The sequence below is a fragment of the Gorilla gorilla genome, chromosome 1, assembly GCF_029281585.2.
Source record: "Gorilla gorilla gorilla isolate KB3781 chromosome 1, NHGRI_mGorGor1-v2.1_pri, whole genome shotgun sequence".
In the NCBI taxonomy this organism is placed as follows: Eukaryota; Metazoa; Chordata; class Mammalia; order Primates; family Hominidae; genus Gorilla; species Gorilla gorilla.
The window spans coordinates 83,385,352-83,412,733 of NC_073224.2; the positions used below are offsets into that span (position 1 = coordinate 83,385,352).

The 27,382-nt window shown below is 39.2% G+C and overlaps 1 protein-coding gene and 1 pseudogene across 4 annotated transcripts in view; both read left to right on the forward strand.

Annotated features, from left to right (window-relative positions):
* LOC101145256 (centrosomal protein of 57 kDa-like) overlaps positions 1–4,866 on the forward strand; it is a 52,325-nt pseudogene extending 47,459 nt beyond the window's left edge.
* TNFSF4 (TNF superfamily member 4) overlaps positions 1–27,382 on the forward strand; it is a 305,662-nt gene that overhangs the window by 110,691 nt on the left and 167,589 nt on the right. The gene's annotated exons all lie outside the window — the stretch shown is intronic.

Sequence of the window (27,382 nt, forward strand, 5' to 3'; positions counted from 1 at the left end):
TTTTTTACTATATTTACCCTGTTGTGCTATCAGATACTAGGTCTTATTTGTTTTTTCTAACTATTTTTTTTGTACCCATTAACCATCCCCCTGTTTCCTTCAACCCCTCCATGTGGACTTCCCTCCCCAGCCTCTGGTAACCATCCTTTCACTCTCTATCTCCATGAATTCAATTATTTTAACTTTTCGCTCCCACAGATAAGTGAGAACATGCAATGTTTGTCTTTCTGTGCCTGGCTTATTTCACTTCCGTCTGTTGTTGCAAATGACACAATTTCATTCTTTTTTATGGCCAAATAGTGCTCCATTGTGGATATGTATTAATACCACATTTTTCTTTATCCATTCATCTGTTGATAGACACTAGGTTGCTTCCAAATCTTGGCTATCATGAACAGTGCTGCAACAAACAAGGGGGTGCAGATATCTCTTCGATATACTGATTTCCTTTCTTTTGGGTATATACTAGGAGTTGGATTCCTGGATCACATGGTACCTCTATTTTTAGTTTTTTGGGGAACCTCTAAATTGTTTTCCATAATGGTTTTACTAATTTACATTCCCACCAACAGTGTATGAAGGTTCTCTTTTCTCCACATCTTCACCAGCATTTGTTATTGCCTGTATAAGACATAAATCTTAAGCAATATTACAAATAAAGAGTCTATATATGTGTGAACTTGCATATCTTATGCATACCAATATGCTATGAAACATCTTAGTGTATTTGATGAATCTTGTCCTGACACAGTTTGGTGGTTCCATATGAAACATCATGCAGATCATACCCCAAAACATTTATTTTACCCAAAACCCAGTTATGTCATTAATAGAAAGAGGTAAATTTCATCAGAAGTAATGACCAACTCTTAGCTTGTTTGATGATTAAATTAATTAAGAGAAATTAATTATTCAAACATAACTGGAAAATAAATTTCTTGCTGATTTGACACGACATATAAATAAAAAATAATCAAAAACTCACAAAATGCTACTACAATGAGGACATTGATGACAAATCAGTTAATGAATGATCTTAATGAATGATCGTTTAAGATTACTCACTCTGCAAGAAACTTGAAGTGCCCTGAAATTTTGCAGTTGATATATGAAAGACACTTGATAGAATTTCCCCTCATTATAGGACAATGATCCTAAACATTTTGCATGTCATTAACAATAGTGAAATTTGAAGCAAAAAAAAAGCCTTTGAGACAGTCAATAATAAAAAACATATTTCCATAAATTGTGCTAGAGGAAACGCTAAATAATGTTGCTTCTGTAGAAAATGATATTACAAAATTCTTGTTAAAAGAGCATCTAGCCAAAAAGTGTAAGAAAATAGTATTATAGAAATGTATTCTAAAAATAGCAACTTTAGTAAAAGTTGTTATATTTCTGGATTATATCATTGTTGTGTTTGTTAGCATTCTTGTGTTTTTTTCTTTTTTCCAAGTGACTTCTCACCTGAGAATGATACATTCTTTTTTCTGTCTTTTTTTTTTTTTTCCCTGTGACAGGGTCTCACACTGTTTCCCAGGCTGGAGTGCAGCAGCGCCATCATAGCTCATTGCAGCCTCAATACCTGGGCTCAGCCTCCTGAGTAGCTGGGCTTAGAGGCATGAGCTGCTATGTCTGGCTTGTTAGCGTTCTTGAACTTATTTTTTTGTGATTTCTTTTTCTAAATATTTAGCCTTATACCTGATTTTATATTCATAATTTTATATATTTTTTTCTTAAAATTGTGTAATTAAAATGGCAACTTGTACAAACTTGACTACTGCCCTGCCTGGTATGACATTTAGATCCCCTTGAACAGTTAGTGGTATAATAGTGATGTGATGTTCCCATTTCCCTATATTTGTTGTAGAGTGGGAGAGACCAGAGAATACCGAACACTGTTTTCTTACACTTTAAAGCGATATAATTAGTTTAATTGTAATGCGATCCTGATTGGATAACAAAATACATGCAACATAGTTTCAACTCCCTTAAGAAGTATTTTTGTTGATTTTTAAAATTGCAAAGGTAGTAGAAATTATTTAAAAATTATAATACAGAAGTAACATAACAAAAATACCATCCAGTTCCCCAGAGGAAACCATTGCTTATTATTAGGTGTGAGTTTTTTTCTTCACACTTTTTCTATGCATATACAAATTTACATCTGTGAATACGTATATATATGTGTGTGTGTATATATATATATATATATATACATACACCCCAATATATATGTACACATATGTCTATTTAAAGTTAAAAAATAAACTTAAAAACAAGATGATAAAATACTTACTTTTTTCTTTTTATTTTTTTGAACAATATGTTATGAACCCCATTCCACATCAGTACATATATATATATACCTAGTCTTCTTAAGAAATGCAAAATATAGATATAGTATAATTAAATTAATCCCCTATAGATAGACATTTAGGATATTTTTATTCTTTCCCTATTATAAACAATGCTAAACCGAAATCCATAAAAATATCTTTGTACACATTTATGAGTGTTTCTGGACATCAGATTCCTAGGAATTAAATTTCGAGATCAAAGGCTTTGGGTTTAAAAATGTCTGTTATTTATTACCAAATTGTCCTTCAAAAAATGGTTGGCTTTCACATGGTCACAAAATTTATGATTAAGGCCAGACTGAGTTATGTGGTTGTCCCCAACAGACTAAGAAAGTGGCACCAGTGTGTGGCAGGGGTTTCTAAGCCCAGCACTAGCACCTTTGCCCCTTTCCATCAGGGGTTCAGCTTAGGATCACCCCTGGTGGGCAGCTCCTGAGTTTTGAAGGAGAGTACGAGAACCCAGCTGTCTCAGACCTGTGGAGGCTCCCTGGGTGGCGTTGGTCTCTGCTGCTTCTGGTTCTCAGTTCTCAAACATCTTAACTGAATCATCAAGGCCTCAGGGAAGCCTGTTCAGCATTCTTCATCTCCAAATGTAGTATATCCATCCGATAAGGCTTTCCTTAATAGTGATCTACGACACTTCCCAAATAAGCTTACACTTGCCTATCCAGAAAGCAACAGCAGAGCTATATTTTGTGCTCTTAAGAATCTTAAAGGTAAGATTTGATGCTTGGAACTTGAAAGGATTCTGGCAGAAGAAAGTGTGAAAACCTTGCCTAGAGAAACAATTGAATCCAAGAAGGTACTGGATGAAGAGATATGGGAAAGGGAGAATTCAAAGAATGAAGAATCAAAGCACAATCAAGAACTGATATCTCAGTTGATAGCTGCAGAAAATAAATGTAATCTTTTAGGAAAACAATTGGAATACATGTGAAATATGATAAAGCATGCAGAAAGGGAGAGGACATCTGTCTTAGAGAAACAGGTTTCCCTAGAAGGAGAACGGCGATACAATCAAAGACAGGTTTGGAGCCAATTTGAAAAATTGGATCTTTTTGAATGGGAGTATAACTTTCCACAGTGCAGGCCCTTGCAGAAAGAAAAATGTAAGAGTTGGTAGCAAAACTCTTTGAAGAAAAACAGGAAAGGAAACATGTACAAACTAAGGCAGCTAAGTTACAGACTGGTCTAGAAACAAATAGACTTATTGTTGAAGATAAGGCAAGTCCGCATTTTCCCAGTGCAAGAAGAATTTTTAAAAAAGTCAAAAGCACAAGAAAAACTAAGTTCTAGGAACTATTTTGGTGCACAAGTACATTATAGATTATGCTTGGGTGATGTGGCATTTGTAGCTGGGAAGTCCACAAGTCTTAGCCATGCTGTGGCAGCCAATGTTCAGCTTGTCTTGCATTGCATCTAATGAAGCAACACAGTAAAGCTTTGTGCAGTGATCAGTCATTAGTGTTCCTTTGGCAAAGCAAGTGTCTTCAAGAGGTGTTAAAAGTAAGAAGTTGTCATTAATACCTCCCTCCTCTGACAGCATTAATGAGGAATTGTCAGAAGTCTTACAGACTTTACAGGATGAATTGGACATAGGACCTTTAATCACCAGCAGCATGCAAAACTTACCCGGGAGCTGCCAACCGTTGAACTGAAAGACAACTTAGTGTGAGAATCGGAGGCATTAGTGGGAAGGATGGAGGCAAAAGCCAACCAAATAACTAAAGTTTGAAAATACTAAGCCCAGCTGGAGAAACAGAAGGTAGAGAAGCAGGAGAAGGAATTAAAAGCTACCAAAAAGACTCTGGATGAAGAAGGAAAGAGCAACAGCCATTCTTCTGGACCACAAATAAGAAGGCGTACAGTATGAGTGCAACATGAACTGTACATACAATTGTCATCATGTTGATGTGAATCATAATTTCAACTAGATGAAGCCATGTTAACCGTTTATAAATTTGCCAATGAAGTCAATAAAGCATTTTTTTAAAAAAGAAAACACTTTAACTTTCCTTAACAGCCTGTTAACCAAGGCTTTCTTTATTATAAACTCTCAAAATTGCATTTCTAAATAGAACATGAATGTATTGATGATAAGAAAAAACTAGTAATTTAGTATTTAACTTATTTGCCATTCTCATGCTTACATAGAAATTAAGCCCAAGAAGACTGATTTTCCTCATGGTATATGATAAGATACTCCAAGAGTGCTAATGGACATGTTAGCCACATATTAGAGGAATTCCTTTATATGGCCCTCTTGGAATTGATGGAGATAGAGTTCTAGGATTGTATCCAGATATCCAGCATGAATTGTCATGGCTACCTAGGCACTAGGCATGTCAAACCTTTCTATAGTTAAAGCTTTTAATTTAGGATCCTTAAATAGATTTTGGAGTATTTCTGAATCTCCTGAAATTATATGTAAACTTTTGCTTTTGGGGCCAGTTTTCTGATGAGTAGGTTTGTAGCTTGATCAAATTCACAACAGTGAGTCCATAGACCCAAGGAAAGTGAGAATCAGTGCTCTGGTGACATTGTAAATATGTGTCTCAACCATCCTTTTAACAATGAAAACTTTTGTTATCTATTTGTTTGGAAAAGAAAAAAAAAGAGTTACCTATGCATTCTTTTTTTTTTGAGATGGAGTCTTGCTCTGTCACCCAGGCTAGAGTGCAGTGGTGCTATCTCAGCTCACTGCAACCTCCGCCTTCTGGGTTCAAGCGATTCTCCTGCCTCAGCCTCCTGAGTAGCTGGGATTACAGGCGCATGCCACCACGCCCAGCTAATTTTTGTATTTTTAGTAGAGATGGGGTTTCACCATGTTGGCCAGGCTGGTCTTGACTCCTGACTTCAGATGATCCTCCCACCTATAAGTTGTTGGTCATACTTATGAAGAGGGGTGGCTCAGCGATGTGTGACAAAAGGGCAGAAAGGAGGGGTCTCTACAGCAGAGCTCTGCTGCTTCTCTCTCATCCCGAGCAATTCTGCTCTGGTCCAAATTTGTAGATCCACTCAGCAGATCAAAAGCCCTGCAGTCATCTGGACCCACCTATTTTAAAAGGCAGTTTAACAAACATCTGGTGTTATTCAAGCATGCTTTTAAGGGGATTTCACCTACCATTTCCTCCTTCACAAGAAGTTCCCAAATTATTCCTTGTAACCACATTCAGTAAGCTGCACGAGATGAGTTCTAGTACACATGATTTTCTTCATCTCTGTATCTTTCCAGGACTGTTGCCCCATGGTTAGTTTGGCTAGCCCCTTCACTTTCTCTGCCCATTTTCCATCATAGGGCTGTTCAGGCATCTCTTCTCAGCAGCCCGTGTGAAATGCCCCCTTTGCCTATCAGCAATGCATAGTGTAGGCATGTGTTGCCTCGCACCTTTTCTTGCAGCCTTGTTCTTGCTCACATGATGACTTTAATAATTTATGTGGGTTATTACTTCCCTTCCACCCCCTAATTTCTCACAAATGGGTTCCTTGCCCGCACAGTGAGTCCTGCTCTGAAGTTTCTTTTCCACAAGGGGCCCCTCAGTTTAGCTTCTTGTTGAAGTTCTTCTCTATTTCTTTGGACCTCTTCCTGTTTCTGTCACTTGCAGTACCATAGCTAAGTCTGCTCTCTCCAGCTATCCACCTTTTGTAATTCAACAGTAAAAGCCAAGGTCATAAAAGCAACAAGCTGGTTGGATCTTCACAGCTAGTCTCAGGATTTCTAGCTCTCTTTGGTAAATAGAAATCAAGCATGGTAAGTAGAATTAACCATATCCCTTTTGAAGGCAGTCTTTGATCTTCAAAATTGTCATATTTATTTTAACAACATGCTTAGCTATTTCAACCCACATGTAGTGGGAGGAAATTTTTGAAAGGCTTTTCTGCCACAGTCAGCAGTGACTTGTCAGACAAACAACTTCTGAGGTGCAACTTTGGTCCTGACAGCTCTCATTCCATAAGGCACAGTCCAGGAGAATGGGAAGCCAGGAGACTTCAGAGAAAAGTTGTCTGTTTCATGGGCATATGCTCTTCACCTGTCAATAGACACTTTTAAGAAAGCATCCAAACAAAGGAGATGGATATAGTTCTCTCTCCAAGGGTAGAATCTGAACTGAGTCTGTGTTATCAGCTGGCTAGTTGGAATGGGGAGAGGCCAAGGATATTGATTGGCAGTATGGCTGCTGGCCTGTGTGGCCATCATAGCCAGGGTGGACAATATGATAATAGATATTGACCCTATGGTCATATAATCTGATCAATGTCCTTAGATCAGCAAGCTTCTCACTATGTGTTGTATAAAATACTGGTGTGCAGAGAATGAGATGTTGACTTCTTAATCCTCTGAGCCCAGGCAGGACCTGGAACATCAGGGAGCACGTGGGGTGCTCACCTTTGGCCTCAAGTAGTCTCTCCCATTTGCCCCCATGTGCAGTACAAATAACATCACTTTCTCTATGTGTCCTGAAATGGAAAGATTGGAAACACTATCTTAGCAGACCTGCCCTTAAAGGCTAGTGGTTTAAGAAAGTATAAGGTTTAGGATAGATAGAACATCCTAAGAAGGAAGCATGAAGGAAAATAAATACGAGAAGGAAACATGAAGGAAAATAATCCCAGAAAAGTGTAATCCAATATGCTAATGTGAAAATAGTAAAGAGAGGAAGGAGAATGCCATTGGATGGCTAAGGAAGTCAGCAGATGTAGTTTTTTTTTTTTTTTTTTTTTTACAGCTGGTAAAAAGAAAGTCCTTGAATTTTTCTTTTTTCTTTTCTTTTCTTTTTTTTTAAATATAAAACTCTTAGACTCTGACTGGCATTTGTTTATGCTTGTCTAAGAACTGTGTTTTAAAATCTTTTTATTCCAAACACCTAACACAGGGCCTATCACATATAAGTATTTATTGATCAAATGTTTGTTGAAATGACCAGGCGTGAAGTGATTGCAAAAGAAGAAACTCATTCATTCATTCAACTCAACAAACATTTTCTAGTTACTACTACGGGCTAGGCTTTGGACATTCAAATGAGTTAGAAATACCATAGTTTTCAAGGAATTCATAGTTTAGAAGATAAGGCATATTGATAATACATTATTACATATGGCATAACAGAGGCTGCACAAGATAAAGTTAAACGCCAAGAAGGGATAATCAATTTTATCCTGGAGAATGGTTAGGAAACCAGAGGAATGCTTTAATTGAGTTTATTTTTAAAGGTTGATTGAAATGTAATATACATGTATAGTAAATGTACAGCTTAATAAAATTTGACAAGTTGAACACACCATGTAAGCCAGGTGCCTAGAAAGATCTCTTATTTTTCTTTCTAGTTACTATCCATCAAAAGTAAGACCTATCTGACTTTAAACAGCATATAGCAGTGATGCCTGCAACTAGTGCCTTGTATAACAGGAATGACACAATATGTAAACTTTTCTGTCTGGCTTCTTTCAACAAACATTATGTCTGTGACATTCATCTATATTATTAGATATGAGTAAAGATCATTCAGTCTCATTGTATGATATTCCATTGTCAGAATATGCATGCATTCATTCCTCCATTTATTTACCTACTGTTTAGTGGACACTGTAAGTCTCTGACTGTTACATATAGTTCTGCTGTGAAATTCTAATACATGTGCTTTAATGAACATATGTATGCATTTTTGTTGAATGTACACCCAGGAGTGCAATCATTTGTTCTTATGGTATATTAAGCTTTATAGTTACTTCCAAATAGTTTTCCAAAGTGGTTGTACTAACTTATACTCCCAGCAGCAGTCTATGACGGTTCTGGTTGCTCCACTTCCTTGCAGACAATATTTTTTCTTTTCATTTTAGCAATTCTCATGGCACCATATTGTAGCTTAGCAGACTTTTGAAAGATGCATTGTATTTTATTAGGCAAATGGGGTGATAGAGCAAGTCCTGGGGAGGATCAAAAAAATAAGAAAGCAGGGAGCCTGTGGGAGTCCTCAGCAGCTCTCCTTGGAGGCACTAGGGGAGAATCTATTCCCTTGTGTTTTTCTAGCTTCAAGAAGCTGCCCAAATTCCTTGGTTCCTGACCCTACATCATTCCAACTTCCTTCCATCATCACGTCCCCTTCTCTGACTCTGACTCTCCTACTTTTCTCTGTAAGGACCATTGTGATTACATTGGGTCCACCTGGCTAATCCAGGATAACCCCCCCCCCATCTCAAAATCCTTAACGTAATCATGTTGGCAGATTCCTTTATCATGCAACTTACATAGTTACAGGTTCTGGGGACTAGGACATGAACATCTTTTGGAGACCCTTTTTCAGTCTACCATGGCCATATTGTAGCCTCACCTTATCTATACTATAGTGTGTGTTATTCTTATTTATGTGGGACAGGTGCTAAGCAGAGTGGTGTGATGGAAGAGGCCAGGTGCGGTGGCTCCTGCCTGTAATCCCAGTACTTTGGGAGGCTGAGGCGGGCAGATCACCTGAGGTCGGGAGTTTGAGACCAGCGTGACCCAACATGGAGAAACCCCCTTCTCTACTAAAAATACAAAAATTAGCTAGGTGTGGTGGTGCATGCCTGTAATCCCAGCTACTCGGGAGGCTGAGGCAGGAGAATCGCTTGAACCCAGGAAGTGGAGGTTGCAGTGAGCCGACATTGCACCATTGCACTCCAGCCTAGGCAACAAGAGCAAAACTCCATCTCAAAAAAAAAAAAAAAAAAGGCTGGTATGGAGTTAGCACAACAGGAACTGCCAGAACTGCTTCAGAGCTGTGAGGCCTTGGACAAATCATTTAAATTCTCCTGGTTCTCACTTTCTAGTTTGTGAAATGATGCTATTGGTCTAGGCCAAGGAAGGCAAATTCTTGCTGGGCATACTGTCAACCTTCCCTCCCGCAGCCATGGCAGAGATTACTACTTGTTCAAGTCTCTTTCTCTTGTGATCTTGTGTCCCAGCCTAGTCTTCCAAATAGCCACTACCAGATGGCATGAGATAATACTGAGATGAAATCTACTTTCTGTCCCCAAAAATGATCATCTCTGAGGCCTACATCTTAAGCTATTAAAACAACATAGGCTCCTACAACTCAACTAACCTTATCATGAATCATCGAATGCCCAAAGTCAATTGACTTCCTTTCTTTTCTATATATTTTCTTCTCCAAGTTTTCTCTAACCTATTAACTTGGCTAATCAGTATCTTATATATCTTTGTTTCTCCTCTGAAGGGAGCAGTTAGGAACAAAAAGAGAAATAATAGGCCGAATGGGTCCCCAGCTATCTTATCATCAATCAGGTATAAATAAGAGTTGCCTACACAGAAACACTGCTCTGCCACCACACCCATGGCAATGCAGGTACTTATGCTTACACCTGTATCTACACTTACATTTTAAAGCCCATGTCATTTTTTTCCCCCATACATTGATTTCTACATAGAACTTGCCTCTTCCTAATATACAGAGAACACAGCAACAAATTATACTGTTGATTGCTAGACTCACGAGCTAGAAAGAACTCTCTCAAAGGCAATTGGCAACCAGGCATGACCAGGCATGTGAAACATCTCTCTGAGAGTGAGTTTGAAACATTAACATTAAAGACATATAGCTTGGATCGTGAAAAAAGCTATGAGGCAGGATGTGAACTCACTTCTACTGGAAGGAGTATAATGCAAAGAATACTCAGGGGGACTTAAGTTGAACACAAGAATCAAAGTCAGGTACTAGACCAAAAAACCAGAATAGTCAAATGATCACACTGTCTTGTGATACGTGGTTTCTGGAATGCATTATGAAAAATGAAAGAGCACTTTTCTATTAAGATAACTGTCTCTTATCAGATTCTACCTAGGTTTGCTGTAACCTGATGCTTTCAACTCCATTTGTGGTTTATAAGATTTTCCAAAGAAGAGACAATTTTTCTTCTTATTCTAATACCCCTTCTCATCAAAGTGGAATTTTGAGTTACTTCATTTTATAACCACAGGACAGAGAAGATGCCTCTTCTGAGATCTGAGTTCCTCACTGGAAATTCTTGGTAGAGACAAAGATGTCTGGTGTCCTGGAATGGGTTGCCTTCCCTGAAAAGCCAGAGCATCCCTCCCCCACATTAAGTGATTGCCCTCACATAAGCCTGCCTTATTTTTCTCACAAAATGTGTCAATATCTGAAATTATTTTATCAATCTGTTTACCTTGGGAATGGCAACCCTGTAGATGATGAATTGGGGGTGCTGATCTAAGTTGCAGGCTTGTTTTCCTTGGCCAGCATAGTGGTCATAGATCAATTTTGAATTGAATGTCTTTAGACGAGCAGAAACTCTCCTGCTCAACATAATCACCACTCCCTGTATTCTCATCCTTGACTACTTCACACATGTGAGTTCTTTGCATAGCGCAGCAAGGCATTTGAGTATGGGAACTGTGGCTTCCCTGTAGCAGGTCTCCTGCCCTGGAATATAACTGCATGGCAGTGGGACCTCATCTGTACCCCAGCATGCATAATGGAAGGGATTCAACAAGTATGTGTTCACTGGGGTATAAAATGAGAGGTTTTATTTCTGGCTTCTTCTAACTTGTTGTAGGTCAAAGAGGGGGCGTTCTGCACTTTTCATGCTTTCACTTTCTCACCTGTGGGAGGTTTGAGTGGTACAATGTACATGGAGCTGAGAGGGAAATGGGTGGAGGCCCTGTTAAATTCTTTTGGAGACAGCCCTCCAGAGTCAGCACTCACTAGACAATGAGAAACTCCCTTCTAGCCAGGCTTTTGCAAAGAACTGAGATGCTTCCTTAGATGGGAACAGAGGTTCACAAGTGTTATTGTTGTAAGTCTCCTCTCTGTGAGAAATGAGATAATGATGAGTCAGCCAGTATGGTGGACAAGATAATGCTCCCCGACCCCGCAAAGATGTCCACATGCAAATCCTCCAAACCTGTGATTTTGTTACCTTATATAGCAAAAGGGACTTTGCAGATGTGATTAAATTAGAGTCCTTCGGATGGGGAGATTATTCTAGATTATCCATCCAGGTTGGCCCAATATCATCACAAGGATCCTTATGAGGGAAAGAGGAAGGCAGGAGAGTCGGAGTCAGAAAGAGTTATGTGATGACAAAAGCAGAGGTAAGAATAATGCCATTGCTGGTGGGGGAGCATGAGCCAAGGGATGTGGGTGGCTGCTAGAAGCTGGAAAAGACTGGGAACAGATTATCTCCCAGAGCCTCCAGCAGGAATACAGCTCCCAACTATGCATAGGTTTTAGCCCAGTGAGACCTGTGTGGGACTTCTGACCTTCAAAACCATGAAGATAATAAACTTGTGCTGATCTAAGGTATTGTTTGTGGTAATTTATTATAGCAGCAATAGGAAGCTAATACAGTGAATCAGTATTTATCGAGTATCATTTGTGAGCCAGGAACTGCATAATGTTCTCAGAATAAAAGATAGATATGGTCTTCAAACGTAATTTTGTAGGGAGGGTAACCTTTCTAAAAAATTTTAATTTCTATTTTTCCAAAGTTTTTTATTTTTTATTTTTTGCATTTCAGTAACTTTATTGAAAGGTATATCCCTTAGTACTAAAACATAATGGTAGTTGGTTAGTTTACCTCTGCCAACTCAGAATTAACAATGATGTATTCAAAATGTTGAAATTTATCAGCCTTTTGGGAAAACTAAAAAGTTACCCATAAAACAGGATATTGGCCTGAGATTTCCTTTTTTTGTTGTATCTCTGCCAGGTTTTGGTATTAGGATGATGCTGGCCTCATAAAATAAATTAGGGAGGAGTCCCTCCTTTTCAATTTTTTGAAATAGTTTCAGTAGGAATGGTACCAGCTCTTCTTTGTACATCTAGTAGAATTCAGCTGTGAATCCATCTTGTCCCAGGCTTTTTTGGGTTGGTAGGCTATTTATTACTGCCTCAATTTCAGAACTCATTATTGGTCTGTTCAGAGATTCAATTTCTTCCTGGTTCAGTTTTGGGGAGGTCTATGTGTCCAGGAATTTATCTTTTTCTTCCAGATTTTCTAGTTTATGTGCACAGAGATATTTATAATATTATCTGATGGTTTTTGAATTTCAGTGGGGTCAGTGGTAATATTCCCCTTATTATTTCTGATTGTGCTTATTTGAATCTTCTCTCTTTTCTACTTTATTAGTCTAGCTAGTGGTCTTATTTTATTAATTTTTTAAAAAAACCACCTCCTAGATTTGTTGACCTTTTGAATTTTTTTTTTTTTTGTGTGTGTGTGTCTCGACCTCCTTCAATTCAGCCCTGATTTTGGTTACTTTTTGTCTTCTTCTAGCTTTGGGATTTGTTTGCTCTTGTTTTTCTAGTTCTTTAGAATTATGGAACATGGACATTTTAATGAATTTCTTATTGCTATGAAGATGATGAACACTTAGAGACAATTACATGAATACAATTAAAACTGATTCCACAGAATGCTTATAAATGCATACATTTTCCTCCAAAGAAACATGTTTTTCACAGATTTAAGTAACAAATGATTTATATAGGATTCTCCAGATTCCAAAATATGTACAGATTTTTTTACTCTACAGAAACTGATGAGCAGTGGTTGAAAAAGAGAGTTGCTTTGTCTAACATGGCTCTTATGAAATTCTGTATCAATACACATTTTTCAGTAACCACACATTTTCCTTTTATTATTAAATGAAATTCTGGACACATCAGCATGCAGGACAAAACCATTCCCATTTCCAAACACTATTTCAAATGAGATCATGAGTGGCTGACAGCATGACTTAATTTTAGCCATACACACATGCACACACACACAGGAGCATGCACACACACAGGCACATGTGTTGCGGGAAGTCAGGGACCCCGAACGGAGGCACCTGCTGAAGCCATGACAGAAGAACATAAATTGTGAAGACTTCATGGACATTTGTTAGTTCTCCAAATTAGTACTTTTGTAATTTCTTATGCCTGTCTTTACTGCAATCTCTAAACATAAATCATGAAGATTTTATGGATATTTATCACTTCCCCAATCAATACTCTTATAATTTCCTATGCCTGTCTTTACTTTAATCTCTTAATCCCATCATCTTTGTAACCTGAGGATGTATGTTGCCTCAGGACCCTGTGATGATTGCGTTGACTGCACAAATTGTTCATAAAGCGTGTGTTTTTGAACAATATGAAATCTGAGCACCTTGAGAAAAGAAAAGGATAACAGCGATGTTGAGGGAACAAGGGAGATAACCACTGGGTCTGACTGCCTGTGAGCTGGGCAGAACAGAGCCATATTTCTCTTATTGCCAAAAATGGGTAAGAGAAATATCGCTGAATTCTTTCCCCAGCAAGGAATATTAATAATTAACAGCCCTGGGAAAAGAATGCATTCCCAGTAGGAGGCCTCTAAAATGGCTGCTCTATGGGTGTCTGCCTTATGCAGTTACAGATAAGGGATGAAATACACCCTGGCCTCCTGCAGCACCCCCAGGCTTGCTAGAATTAGGAAATTCCAGCCTGGCAAATTCTAGTCAGACCAGTTCTCTGCTCTTGAACCCTGTTAAGATGTTTATCAATGACAATGTGTGCACAGTGGGACATGGAACTTCATTAGTAATTCTAGTTTCATCCTGACCTTGTGATCTCGCCCTGACCTTCTGCCTTGTGATCTTTTATTGCCCTTGAAGCATGTGATCTCTGTGACCCACACCCTATTCGTACACTCCCTCCCCTTTGAAAATCACTAATAAAAACGTGCTGGTTTTACGGCTCAGGGGGCATCATGGAACCTGCTGACATGTGATGTCTCCCCCGGACACCCAGCTTTAAAATTTCTCTCTTTTGTACTCTATCCCTTTATTTGTAAGACTGGCCGACACCTAGGGAAAATAGAAAATAACGTACGTTGAAATATTGGGGCTGGTTCCCCCGATCCACTTGCAAACACGTGCACCATCTCCAGTCTTCTCTGTGACTTTTGACTAATGTGGTCACAGCAGCAGTCAATGAGATCACATTAGAAGATGACACACAAGTTAACAGTAAGGTGTCCCCGCTCCTGAGACTCTGCCTGAGCACTGGCAGGGCTGCGTCCCCATGGATGTGAGTGAGGAACCCAGTGTCTGAGGTCTTTCTGGTTTACCAGAGAAAGTGAGCAGCTGTGGCAATGATGGTCACCAGTGTGCCTAAAACTCAATGGCCACCATGAGTATATATATTTTTTCTTCATTTCAAATTTTAATCAAAACTTGTATATAAGATTACTTTATTCCTGCATCTCCTCAATTTTTTCTTCCTTGTATTTGCCCTTTTCCTTTCCTACTTGGTGAGATTTGGCTTTCTGTTCAGGGATCTTTTTGTGGTCTTTGTCCAGTTTTAGCCTAGTGATAACCACCTTGCTGGGGTGAATGCCTACATGGACAGTTGTGCCATTGGCCTTTTCCTGCTGCACCCATTCAATGTAGATGACATATTTCTTCTTGTAAACCTGGACTACTATACCAATTTGCTGACCTTTATAATGTCCTCGTACAACCTGAACTTCATTATCCTTTCAGTTAGGTATGGATTGAACATTGATATGGGCATTTAGTGCTATAAACTTCCCTCTTAACACGGCCTTAGCTGTGTCCCAGAGATTATGGTACATTGTATCTTTGTTCTCATTAGTTTCAAAGAACTTCTTGCCAAATTAAAAAATTTTGAAGCTTTAAAAAAATCTAGACCAAAGTGGGAGCAGCCAAAATGAAGTTCAATCCCTTTTTGACTTCTGACCGAAGCAACAACCGCAAAAGACATTTCAGTGCACCTTCCCACATTCACAGGAAGATTTACCTTGAGGGTAAATGTTAAGTAAATAGATGTGTGAGAAATGTTGTGACAGAGTAATTCAGGGTGCTATGGGACCATAACACAAAGAGAAACATAGCCTAGATTGGCATGATTGGATAGGGATGCTTAGGTTGAGATCTGAATGATGGGTAGCAATTGGCTAAGAGAAGAGACCAGCTAAGAATGTTCCAGACAGAGGGAACAGAATGGGTGAAGGCCCAAAGTGAACATGATATGTTCATGGAGAAAGAAAATTCAGTGTAACTGGCAGGCTCAGGATGTGAGGAGAGAGATAGGTGAGGCTGGAGAGGTAGGCAGGTCCAGATAATATAAGGCTTTGATGATCACATTAAGCTCATGCTAAGATTTTGGACTTATTATTAGTATTTTTTAGCCATAGAAAATGCTCAGAGTGTGTACTTTTCCTATGGGCTGCTGGGTGACAGAACTGGATTTTCTTTCTAGTCTTTAGATAGACAGAGAGTCATTTTGGCAAGGGCTTTTGGAGCTTATCCATACCCTCATCTTCTCTCCTCTTACAGGAATAGGAGACAGTTTCACTTCCCTGTCCCTTTGCAGGTAGCTGGGGCCAGGTGACTACATCTGGCCAATGGGTCATTAGTAGAAGTAACGTGTGTTATTTTGAGGTTGACTCATTGAATTGCCAGTGTGAGACCCTCCAGCATTCTTTTGGCCTGTCGTGTCAGCCTCTGAGGCTGCATGTTTTAGATGTTGCATCTAGAGGTTGGTGGAGGCACCAAGAATCTGGATTGCAGAGAGCTGCTACATGGAAGAGTTGCTCCAAAGTCTCCTAGGCCCACAGCAAACTTTGAGTTAGCCTTTGTTCTGTTAAGCTCTTACTATTTTAGTGGTGTTCCTGCGTAGCTTGGCTTTTTTTCTGATTAATTCAGTCATCTAATACGGTAGCTTCTTATCATCAGAATGAAACTGGGGAATAGTTTAAACATAGAGAATGTTGGACACCCACTTGCCTTGTTCTGATATAGGCCTCGGGTAGAGCCAGGGGACTTATTGATATGTTTTATATGGAGGAAGTACTGATTCTACCAGTCTGTCTTAGCCAGGATTACAATAACAAGGCATGTGAGTTGAATTGTGCTGGCCTGCCCTGGGTACATCATATGTTACTTAAAAAACCCATTTTAATAATGCCAGTTGTTGTCTCTGGGATCCTAAGACATTCTTTGAGAAAACAGTATATTTTAGGAATGTCAGCAAAACCAAGCTTCAATAAAGCACTTTTGTTTTATGTAGCCTTCACATAGAGGAACTTGATGCAGGGATGGAAGTATTTTTAATTAAGAGAGGAGCTACATGATTTATAGTGTGATGGGTCTGATCCACACAGTTCATTTATAACTTACGTAAATATATACCATTTATTTTCTACAATAAATATATTTTATGCTATACAATGTTCTACTTGCTTCTGTTTTGAAGATTACATTCAACCGAGTTTACACAGGAGCTTTTTATTCAATGTTGAATGAATATCCTAGGAAGGAGTTGAGAGCTCTTGAAAAGGTTGGTAAGTGATTTGCTTTTTCTTAGCAAATATAGCAATAGGTATAACTGGTTTAAACTTAGATCCTTTTATACATGTATATAATTTTGTTTTAAATTAAAAATCTATAAAGAATTTTTGGCCATTGGTCATTCTCTGAGTTTCTTATGCTCCTGAGGATCCCGGAATATAAATATTTCTCCCAGACTTTCTCTTATCTTACTGAGCATCCTACAGCTTAAAAGAATTGAAGTACTTGTGTATTCTTATTCCCAAGATTTATATAGAGTCTTTTGAGTTTAACCAAGGCATTGTCACACTGTCATGGGAAAAGTGAGACTGGGGAAATCAGTGAAGGCCACTTTGTCGGTTAGAGACAGAACTAATACTGCAGACTGTCTACCTTACAGGTTATTGTAGAGCTGAAATGCATTACTTCAGAAAAGATGATAATATATAGTATATTTATACTATATTTATAACAGAGTTCAAAAAGTCCATTGAATACATTTAGGACTTCAATGGATTTCTGATGCAATATGGGGCAGAGTTCTGTTGTAAAACACTAAACAAAAACAAGCAAGGGGGCCGGGCGTGGTGGCTCATGCCTGTAATCCCAGCACTTTGGGAGGCCGAGGCAGGCGGATCATAAGGTCAGGAGATCGAGACCATCCTGGCTAATGCGGTGAAACCCCGTCTCTACTAAAAATACAAAAAATTAGCCGGACGTGGCAGCAGGCGCCTGTAGTCCTAGCTACTCGGGAGGCTGAGACAGGAGGATGGCGTGAACCCAGGAGGTGGAGCTTGCAGTGAGCCATGATCGCACCACTGCACTCCAGCCTGGGAGAGAGAGGGAGACTCCGTCTAAAATAATAATAATAATAATAATAATAATAATAATAATAATAATAATAATAAAAACAAGCAAGGAAGCAAGGGAAACTTAAAGTGAAGATGTGGAGATTTTTACTGCTCACCCTTGTTCAGACCTGTGTTGGGGAGACTACTTTGTCAGTTAAGATAGGCTAGGTTGTGGTACAATAACAAACAATTCTAAAATCTCAGTGGCTTAATACAACACAGGTTTATTTATCACTCACTCTATATGTCCTAGTTTTGCCTGGTCCTGTGGTTACATTGCCCATTTCATCCAAATTTTTTATATTCATTGGTTGTTCATAGTATCTTCTTATGATGTTAATATTTGCAAGATTTGTGGTGGTCTTTTTCATGCATGATACTAATAATTTGTGACTTTTCTTTTTTTCTTGATCATTCTTGCTAGGGGTTTATACACTTTATTAGCTTTTTCAGAGGACTAGCTTTTGGCTTTGTTGGTTTTCTTTCTATTGAATGTTTGTTTTGCATTTTGTTGATTTTTGTTCTTATCATTATTTTATTTCTCATGTTTGATTTGGGGTTAATGTGCTTTTGTTTTTCAAGCTTTTTGAGGTGGGTACTGTATTAGTTTGTTTTCACACTACTGATAAAGACATACCTGAGATTGGGCAATTTACAAAAGAAAGAAGTTTAATGGACTCACAATTCCCTGTGGCTGAGGAGGCCTCACAGTCATGGTGGAAGGTAAAAGTCATGTCTCACATGGTGGCAGACAAGAGGAGAGAGTGAGAATCAAGTGAAAGGGGTTTCCCTTATAAAACGATCAGATCTCATGAGACTTTTATTCACTACCACGAGAACAGTATGGAGGAAACTGCCCCCATGATTCAATCATCTCCCACTTGGTCCCTCCCACAACACGAGGGAATTATGGGAGCTATAATTCAAGATGAGATTTGGGTGGGGACACAGCCAAACCATATTAGGTACTTAGATTATTGATCTTCTTTGTCTTTTTCTACATATTTCATGCTCTGCTTTCTTCTAAGTTCTGCTTTAGCTGCATTCCATGAATTGGAAAATCACTGCCTTAGACTCACTCCCAAGTTACATCTTAGGCCAGTGATTCTCAACTAGGAGTGATTTTGTCCCCTTCCCCTGCCAGGAACATTTGGCAATATCTGGAGGCATTTTTGGTTGTCACACTTGAAAGAAGGGAGCTACTGGCATCTAGTGAGTAGAGGCTAGGTGTGCTGCTCTAAATTCTGTAATGCACAGGACAACTCTTTACAAAAAAGAATTATATGGCCCCAAATGTCAATGTTGCTGAGGTTGAGAAGCCTTGTGGGCTAGACCTACATTGCCAGTAGTTGCACACACCATTGCCATAGTGCCCTCCACATGACTTGTTCCTCATTCTTTCAAATTCCAGAGATGCTGTCCCTGATAACCCTGTACACATAACTCTGCATAAAATAAAATGATTTTTTTCTGCCTGCCTTCTTCCAATAGAATAGAAGCTTTGTGAATGCAGGGCTTTGTCTATTTCATTTACTTTCCTTTCCTAGTATGTAGAACAATGTTGAATGAGTTAATACTTACTGCATGATTGAGTGCATTGTTGCATGGGAAAGACTGTCTCATTCCCAGTGTGTGGCACTGAAAATACAGTGGTAAATAAGGCAGAGGTAGTGTAAAGGTAAATACAAAAAGAAAAAGTTTTCCCTGGTGCCAGAAGGGAAAGAGACTCACTCACCACTTTCCTTAGAACATTTACTTTAAATAAAAATTATATTTATGAGTTCTCTCTCTGATTCTTTGAGATATCCGTAAGAATTTTTAAAAGCTAAATAAGATGCCTGCCAATTTTACAACCCAGGGATCTTTTCCTCAAGGACTTGGGAGCTATCTCATTGAAATGGAATCATTCAAGGAGATAGTGCCCCTGTCTCCCAGACTCTGGGAGAGGGTAGGAACCTAACTTCAGTAGTGGCCCTGACTCCAAGTTACTAACCTACTTCCAGTCACGAGTATGCAAAAACTTATTTTTCCTCTGGATAAAGTCAATTAGCAAATATCGTGGCTACACCAATTATCAGGTGGATTTACGAGGAACTATGTATAACAAATGTTGCCGTCAAGTCCTCTTACTTGAATACTAGTTATTGTTTATCTTGAGTAAATGTGTGGAATGGGTTCCATCTTCTTGGCTGTATAAATGGATGAGATTTCTTTCTGTTTTTGCAATTTCTTTTTTTTATTATTATACTTTAAGTTTTAGTTAAGTTTTAGGGTACATGTGCACATTGTGCAGGTTAGTTACATATGTATACATGTGCCATGCTGGTGCGCTGCACCCACTAACTCGTCATCTAGCATTAGGTATATCTCCCAATGCTATCCCTCCCCCCTCCCCCCACCCCACAACAGTCCCCAGAGTGTGATATTCCCCTTCCTGTGTCCATGTGATCTCATTGTTCAATTCCCACCTATGAGTGAGAATATGCGGTGTTTGATTTTTGTTCTTGCGATAGTTTACTGAGAATGATGATTTCCAATTTCATCCATGTCCCTACAAAGGACATGAACTCATCATTTTTTATGGCTGCATAGTATTCTATGGTGTATATGTGCCACATTTCCTTAATCCAGTCTATCATTGTTGGACATTTGGGTTGGTTCCAAGTCTTTGCTATCATGAATAATGCCACAATAAACATACGTGTGCATGTGTCTTTATAGCAGCATGATTTATAGTCCTTTGGGCATATACCCAGTAATGGGATGGCTGGGTGAAATGGTATTTCTAGTTCTAGATCCCTGAGGAATCACCACACTGACTTCCACAATGGTTGAACTAGTTTACAGTCCCACCAACAGTGTAAAAGTGTTCCTATTTCTCCACATCCTCTCCAGCACCTGTTGTTTCCTGACTTTTTAATGATTGCCATTCTAACTGGTGTGAGATGGTATCTCATTGTGGTTTTGATTTGCATTTCTCTGATGGCCAGTGATGATGAGCATTTTTTCATGTGTTTTTTGGCTGCATTAATGTCTTCTTTTGAGAAGAGTCTGTTCATGTCCTTCGCCTACTTTTTGATGGGGTTGTTTTTTTCTTGTGAATTTGTTTGAGTTCATTGTAGATTCTGGATATTAGCCCTTTGTCAGATGAGTAGGTTGCGAAAATTTTCTCCCATTTTGTAGGTTGCCTATTCACCCTGATGGTAGTTTCTTTCGCTGTGCAGAAGCTCTTTAGTTTAATTAGATCCCATTTGTCAATTTTGGCTTTTGTTGCCATTGCTTTTGGTGTTTTAGGCATGAAGTCCTTGCCCATGCCTATGTCCTGAATGGTAATGACTAGGTTTTCTTCTAGGGTTTCTATGGTTTTAGGTCTAACGTTTAAGTCTTTAATCCATCTTGAATTGATTTTTGTATAAGGTGTAAGGAAGGGATCCAGTTTCAGCTTTCTACATATGGCTAGCCAGTTTTCCCAGCACCATTTATTAAATAGGGAATCCTTTCCCCATTTCTTGTTTTTCTCAGGTTTGTCAAAGATCAGATAGTTGCAGATATGCGGCGTTATTTCTGGAGGCTCTGTTCTGTTCCATTGATCTATATCTCTGTTTTGGTACCAGTACCATGCTGTTTTTGTTACTGTAGCCTTGTAGTATAGATTGAAGTCAGGTAGTGTGATGCCTCCAGCTTTGTTCTTTTTGCTTAGGATTGTCTTGGCAATGTGGGCTCTTTTTTGGTTCCTTATGAACTTTAAAGTAGTTTTTTCCAATTCTGTAAAGAAAGTCATTGGTAGCTTGATGGGGATGGCATTGAATCTGTAAATTACCTTGGGCGGTATGGCCATTTTCACGATATTGATTCCTCCTACCCATGAGCATGGAATGTTCTTCCATTTGTTTGTATCCTCTTTTATTTCCTTGAGCAGTGGTTTGTAGTTCTCCTTGAAGAGGTCCTTCACATCCCTTGTAAGTTGGATTCCTAGGTATTTTATTCTCTTTGAAGCAATTGTGAATGGGAGTTCACTCATGATTTGGCTCTCTGTTTGTCTGTTGTTGGTGTATAAGAATGCTTGTGATTTTTGTACATTGATTTTGTATCCTGAGACTTTGCTGAAGTTGCTTATCAGCTTAAGGAGATTTTGGGCTGAGACAATGGGGTTTTCTAGATATACAATCATGTCATCTGCAAACAGGGACAATTTGACTTCCTCTTTTCCTAATCGAATACCCTTTATTTCCTTCTCCTGCCTAATTGCCCTGGCCAGAACTTCCAACACTATGTTGAATAGGAGTGGTGAGAGAGGGCATCCCTGTCTTGTGCCAGTTTTCAAAGGGAATGCTTCCAGTATTTGCCCATTCAGTATGATATTGGCTGTGGGTTTGTCATAGATAGCTCTTATTATTTTGAAATACGTCCCATCAATACCTAATTTATTGAGAGTTTTTAGCATGAAGGGTTGTTGAATTTTGTCAAAGGCCTTTTCTGCATCTATTGAGATAATCATGTGGTTTTTGTCTTTGGTTCTGTTTATATGCTGGATTACATTTATTGATTTACGTCTATTGAGCCAGCCTTGCATCCCAGGGATGAAGCCCACTTGATCATGGTGGATAAACTTTTTGATGTGCTGCTGGATTCATTTTGCCAGTATTTTATTGAGGATTTTTGCATCAATGTTCATCAAGGATATTGGTCTAAAATTCTCTTTTTTGGTTGTGTCTCTGCCTGGCTTTGGTATCAGAATGATGCTGGCCTCATAAAATGAGTTAGGGAGGATTACCCCTTTTTCTATTGATGGGAATAGTTTCAGAAGGAATGGTACCAGTTCCTCCTTGTACCTCTGATACAATTCGGCTGTGAATCCATCTGGTCCTGGACTCTTTTTAGTTGGTAAGCTATTGATTATTGCCACAATTTCAGATCCTGTTATTGATCTATTCAGAGATTCAACTTCTTCCTGGTTTAGTCTTGGGAGAGTGTATGTGTCGAGGAATTTACCCATTTCTTGTAGATTTTCTAGTTTATTTGCGTAGAGGTATTTGTAGTATTCTCTGATGGTAGTTTGTATTTCTTTGGGATCGGTGGTGATATCCCCTTTATCATTTTTTATTGCGTCTATTTGATTCTTCTCTCTTTTTTTCTTTATTAGTCTTGTTAGCGGTCTATCAATTTTTTTGATGTTTTCAAAAAACCAGCTCCTGGATTCATTAATTTTTTGAAGGGTTTTTTGTGTCTCTGTTTCCTTCAGTTCTGCTCTGATTTTAGTTATTTCTTGCCTTTTGCTAGCTTTTGAATGTGTTTGCTCTTGCTTTTCTAGTTCTTTTAATTGTGATGTTAGGGTGTCAATTTTGGATCTTTCCTACTTTCTCTTGTGGGCATTTAGTGCTATAAATTTCCCTCTACACACTGCTTTGAATGCATCCCAGAGATTCTGGTATGTTGTGTCTTTGTTCTCGTTGGTTTCAAAGAACATCTTTATTTCTGCCTTCATTTCGTTATGTACCCAGTAGTCATTCAGGAGCAGGTTGTTCAGTTTCCATGTAGTTGAGTGGTTTTGACTGAGATTCTTAATCCTGAGTTCTAGTTTGATTGCACTGTGGTCTGAGAGATAGTTTGTTATAATTTCTGTTCTTTTACACTTGCTGAGGAGAGCTTTATTTCCAAGTATGTGGTCAGTTTTGGAATAGGTGTGGTGTGGTGCTGAAAAAAATGTATATTCTGTTGATATGGGGTGGAGAGTTCTGTAGATGTCTATTAGGTCCGCTTGGTGCAGAGCTGAGTTCATTTCCTGGGTATCCTTGTTGACTTTCTGTCTCGTTGATCTGTCTAATGTTGACAGTGGGGTGTTAAAGTCTCCCATTATTATTGTGTGGAAGTCTAAGTCTCTTTGTAGGTCACTAAGGACTTGCTTTATGAATCTGGGTGCTCCTGTATTGGGTGCATTTATATTAGGATAGTTAGTTCTTCTTGTTGAATTGATCCCTTTACCATTATGTAATGGCCTTCTTTGTCTCTTTTGATCTTTGTTGGTTTAAAGTCTGTTTTATCAGAGACTAGGATTGCAACCCCTGCCTTTTTTTGTTTTCCATTTGCTCGGTAGATCTTCCTCCATCCTTTTATTTTGAGCCTATGTGTGTCTCTGCACGTGAGATGGGTTTCCTGAATACAGCACACTGATGGATCTTGACTCTTTATCCAATTTGCCAGTCTGTGTCTTTTAATTGGAGAATTTAGTCCATTTACATTTAAAGTTAATATTGTTATGTGTGAATTTGATCCTGTCAGTATGATGTTAGCTGGTTATTTTGCTCATTAGTTGATATAGTTTCTTCTTCGTCTCGATGGTCTTTACATTTTGGCATGATTTTGCAGCGGCTGGTACCGGTTGTTTCTTTCCATGTTTAGCACTTCCTTCAGGAGCTCTTTTAGGGCAGGCCTGGTGGTGACAAAATCTCTCAGCATTTGCTTGTCTGTGAAGTATTTTATTTCTCCTTCACTTATGAAGCTTAGTTTGGCTGGATATGAAATTCTGGGTTGGAAATTCTTTTCTTTAAGAATGTTCAATATTGGCCCCCCACTCTCTTCTGGCTTGTAGGGTTTCTGCTGAGAGATCCGCTGTTAGTCTGATGGGCTTCCCTTTGAGGGTAACCCGACCTTTCTGTCTGGCTGCCCTTGACATTTTTTCCTTCATTTCAACTTTGGTGAATCTGACAATTATGTGCTTGGAGTTGCTCTTCTTGAGGAGTATCTTTGTGGCATTGTCTGTATTTCCTGAATCTGAACATTGGCCTGCCTTGCTCGATTGGGGAAGTTCTCCTGGATAATATCCTGCAGAGTGTTTTCCAACTTGTTTCCATTCTCCCCATCACTTTCAGGTACACCAATCAGATGTAGATTTGGGCTTTTCACATAGTCCCATATTTCTTGGAGGCTTTGCTCATTTCTTTTTATTCTTTTTTCTCTAAACTTCCCTTCTCACTTCATTTCATTCATTTCATCTTCCATTGCTGATACCCTTTCTTCCAGTTGATCGCATCAGCTCCTGAGGCTTCTGCATTCTTCACGTAGTTCTCGAGCCTTGGTCTTCAGCTCCATCAGCTCCTTTAAGCATTTCTCTGTATTGGTTATTCTAGTTATACATTCTTCTAAATTTTTTTCAAAGTTTTCAACTTCTTTGCCTTTGGTTTGAATGTCCTCCTATAGCTCAGAGTAATTTGATCGTCTGAAGCCTTCTTCTCTCAGCTCGTCAAAGTCATTCTCCGTCCAGCTTTGCTCCATTGCTGGTGAGGAACTGCGTTCCTTTGGAGGAGGAGAGGTGCTCTGCTTTTTAGAGTTTCCAGTTTTTCTGTTCTGTTTTTTCCCCATCTTTGTGGTTTTATCTACTTTTGGTCTTTGATGATTGTGATGTACAGATGGGTTTTTGGTGTGGGTGTCCTTTCTGTTTGTTAGTTTTCCTTCTAACAGACAGGACCCTCAGCTGCAGGTCTGTTGGAGTACCCTGCCATGTGAGGTATCAGTGTGCCCCTGCTGGGGGGTGCCTCCCAGTTAGGCTGCTCAGGGGTCAGGGGTCAGGGACCCACTTGAGGAGGCAGTCTGCCTGTTCTCAGATCTCGAGCTGTGTACTGGGAGAACCACTGCTCTCTTCAAAGCTCAGATGGAAATGCAGAAATCACCCGTCTTCTGCATCGCTCACGCTGGGAGCTGTAGACCGGAGCTGTTCCTATTCGGCCATCTTGGCTCCTCCCTCTTGCAATTTCTTTAGTTTACCTGTGATGCACAACACATTCTGGTTTAATGATTATTCAATAATATAATGGCTTTCTTTTTCTTCTACTTTCGTGGAGAGGTTTTTCTGGGTGGGCAGGAGATTATATTACATTTCCCCAAGAGTAGTTATTGCCATACCAGGAAGGTGGGTTAATAATTTAAAAGATGCTCCACTGCATCCTTTCTTTTGAAAACTAACACCTTCCTTATATTTTCTTTATCTCTCCCTTGGTAGCTGTTTTTGGAGCATCTGTACTGCTGAATCCTAGGGAGACTCTCATTTTCATCAGTTTCTTCCCCCTCCACATCATCCAGGAATGCTTTCACATGGTATGTAAAGTTCTATGTAACTTCAGCTTCCAGGTAGGGAACATGCAACAATTAATACATGGATGGACTCTCCTTTTGGTCCTTCAGTGGGTTTATTTTAGACCTCTCCTTTGTGGGAGTGGGTACAGAAATCAGAGGGATTTAAAATTTTTTTTCAGCCGTGTGGTCCTCACTGGTTGGTACTGTGGTCTAACATTCCACATTGGGGTATGCAGGTATTTTCCCTACAACTCGCTCTGATCTGAAGACTTGTGTCTCTTTTCTGGATAGCATACGTATTTCTGATGATGTTCAAGCAACTATTTTATGAAGAGCTTGCTTAAGTGTCCTAAAGCAGTGCAGAGTTGAGGGTGGGGATGAGCGAATCATCAGTGGTGACTTTGAGCTAACTCCCTCACAGTGGATGGGGAGGGGTGGATCAGGCTTCATTTTAGGTCCTCAGGAAGGTGAGCCACATGCATAAACTTCTTCCAGTCTCACCCATTCCTTCTTATCAGCCCTCTCATTAAATCCTCCCTACCCAAAGTCCCTGGCCCTGCCCTCAGGGTCACTCTTGCCTTTCCTTAGGGGTAATGAAATGACAGGCTCAGACCATTCCTAGCATTTACCACTCTGCTGCCTCAGGTACCATTGGGATCGCACCGAGTCTTCCTCCATCTGGTGGCCCACTGACTCCATTTGTCAGGGGTGCCCCAGGAATGGTAGTCACTTTCACTTCAGTTGGGTCTCTCTCTGTTGATGACTGAGACTCTCTCCTTAACCAAACTTCAGTTATGCTTCTCCAAGTCCTCTTTTTGATTAGGCCTCACTCTTGGGCTCTGTCCTTTGTCCATTTAGTCCATCTTTCAAGAATCCTGCTGGATTTAGTGAACTTTCTTTACCCTTGCTATCTGATCAGATTCCTCATTCCCCAACCTCAATGTCTGATCATCCTGGCCTGCCTTCAGCAAGTCTTATCAAATCAGTTTAGCCAGAATCCTATTTATCTTTGAGGATTTTCTCTTAATAATTTTCTATCTACTGACCCCCAGCCTGATTTTTGGCTGTAAATCTCCACCCATTGTTGTCTTCAGGATCGAGCCAAGGTCTATCTATACTGAGGTCTCTCTTTCTCTATTGCAGTAGTTACAGAATAAAATTAACTTCCCGGTTTTCTTTGGCACTGGCAATGCCAAAGCCAGTTTTTCTCTTAAAACACTTGATGGCAAACACACTTTTCCACTGGACTAATTAATGTTTTCCAGAAAACTTCTTCGTCTGTCCTGTGTGAGGTGTGTGTATTATTTCTCTTATTCTTTGACCCTATTCCTTGTGAAACAGCAAAAAGACAAAAATCTTGGTTTTGTTATGCTATAGGCACATTTTCCTCTGTTCTTTTATTACAAAGGGCCTCTGCATTAATTGGAGATTACCTCTGGCTAGCTTTTCGATTTACATTCAAATAGTATGTTTACTTCTGATCCCCCAAATTCTCCTGTGGCAGATATGATTGAAATTTCAGTAATACCACTATGTAAATGTTCAGTATTGAAACATAGACTTGCAGATATAACAGGGAAGAACTGTTTCAATGAGAGAGGTTGCATGAACTCTTTGAGGAGAGATCTTTACTTCTATAGATGACCTTGCCAATGATTCAATGGAAATACTTCAGTGATTGTAGAGTCCTGTCTAACTGAACATTGGAAGTTTGTATAAAACTTCTAAAATTATTTTTATGCTGAATATAAAAAGTAATTTGGTAT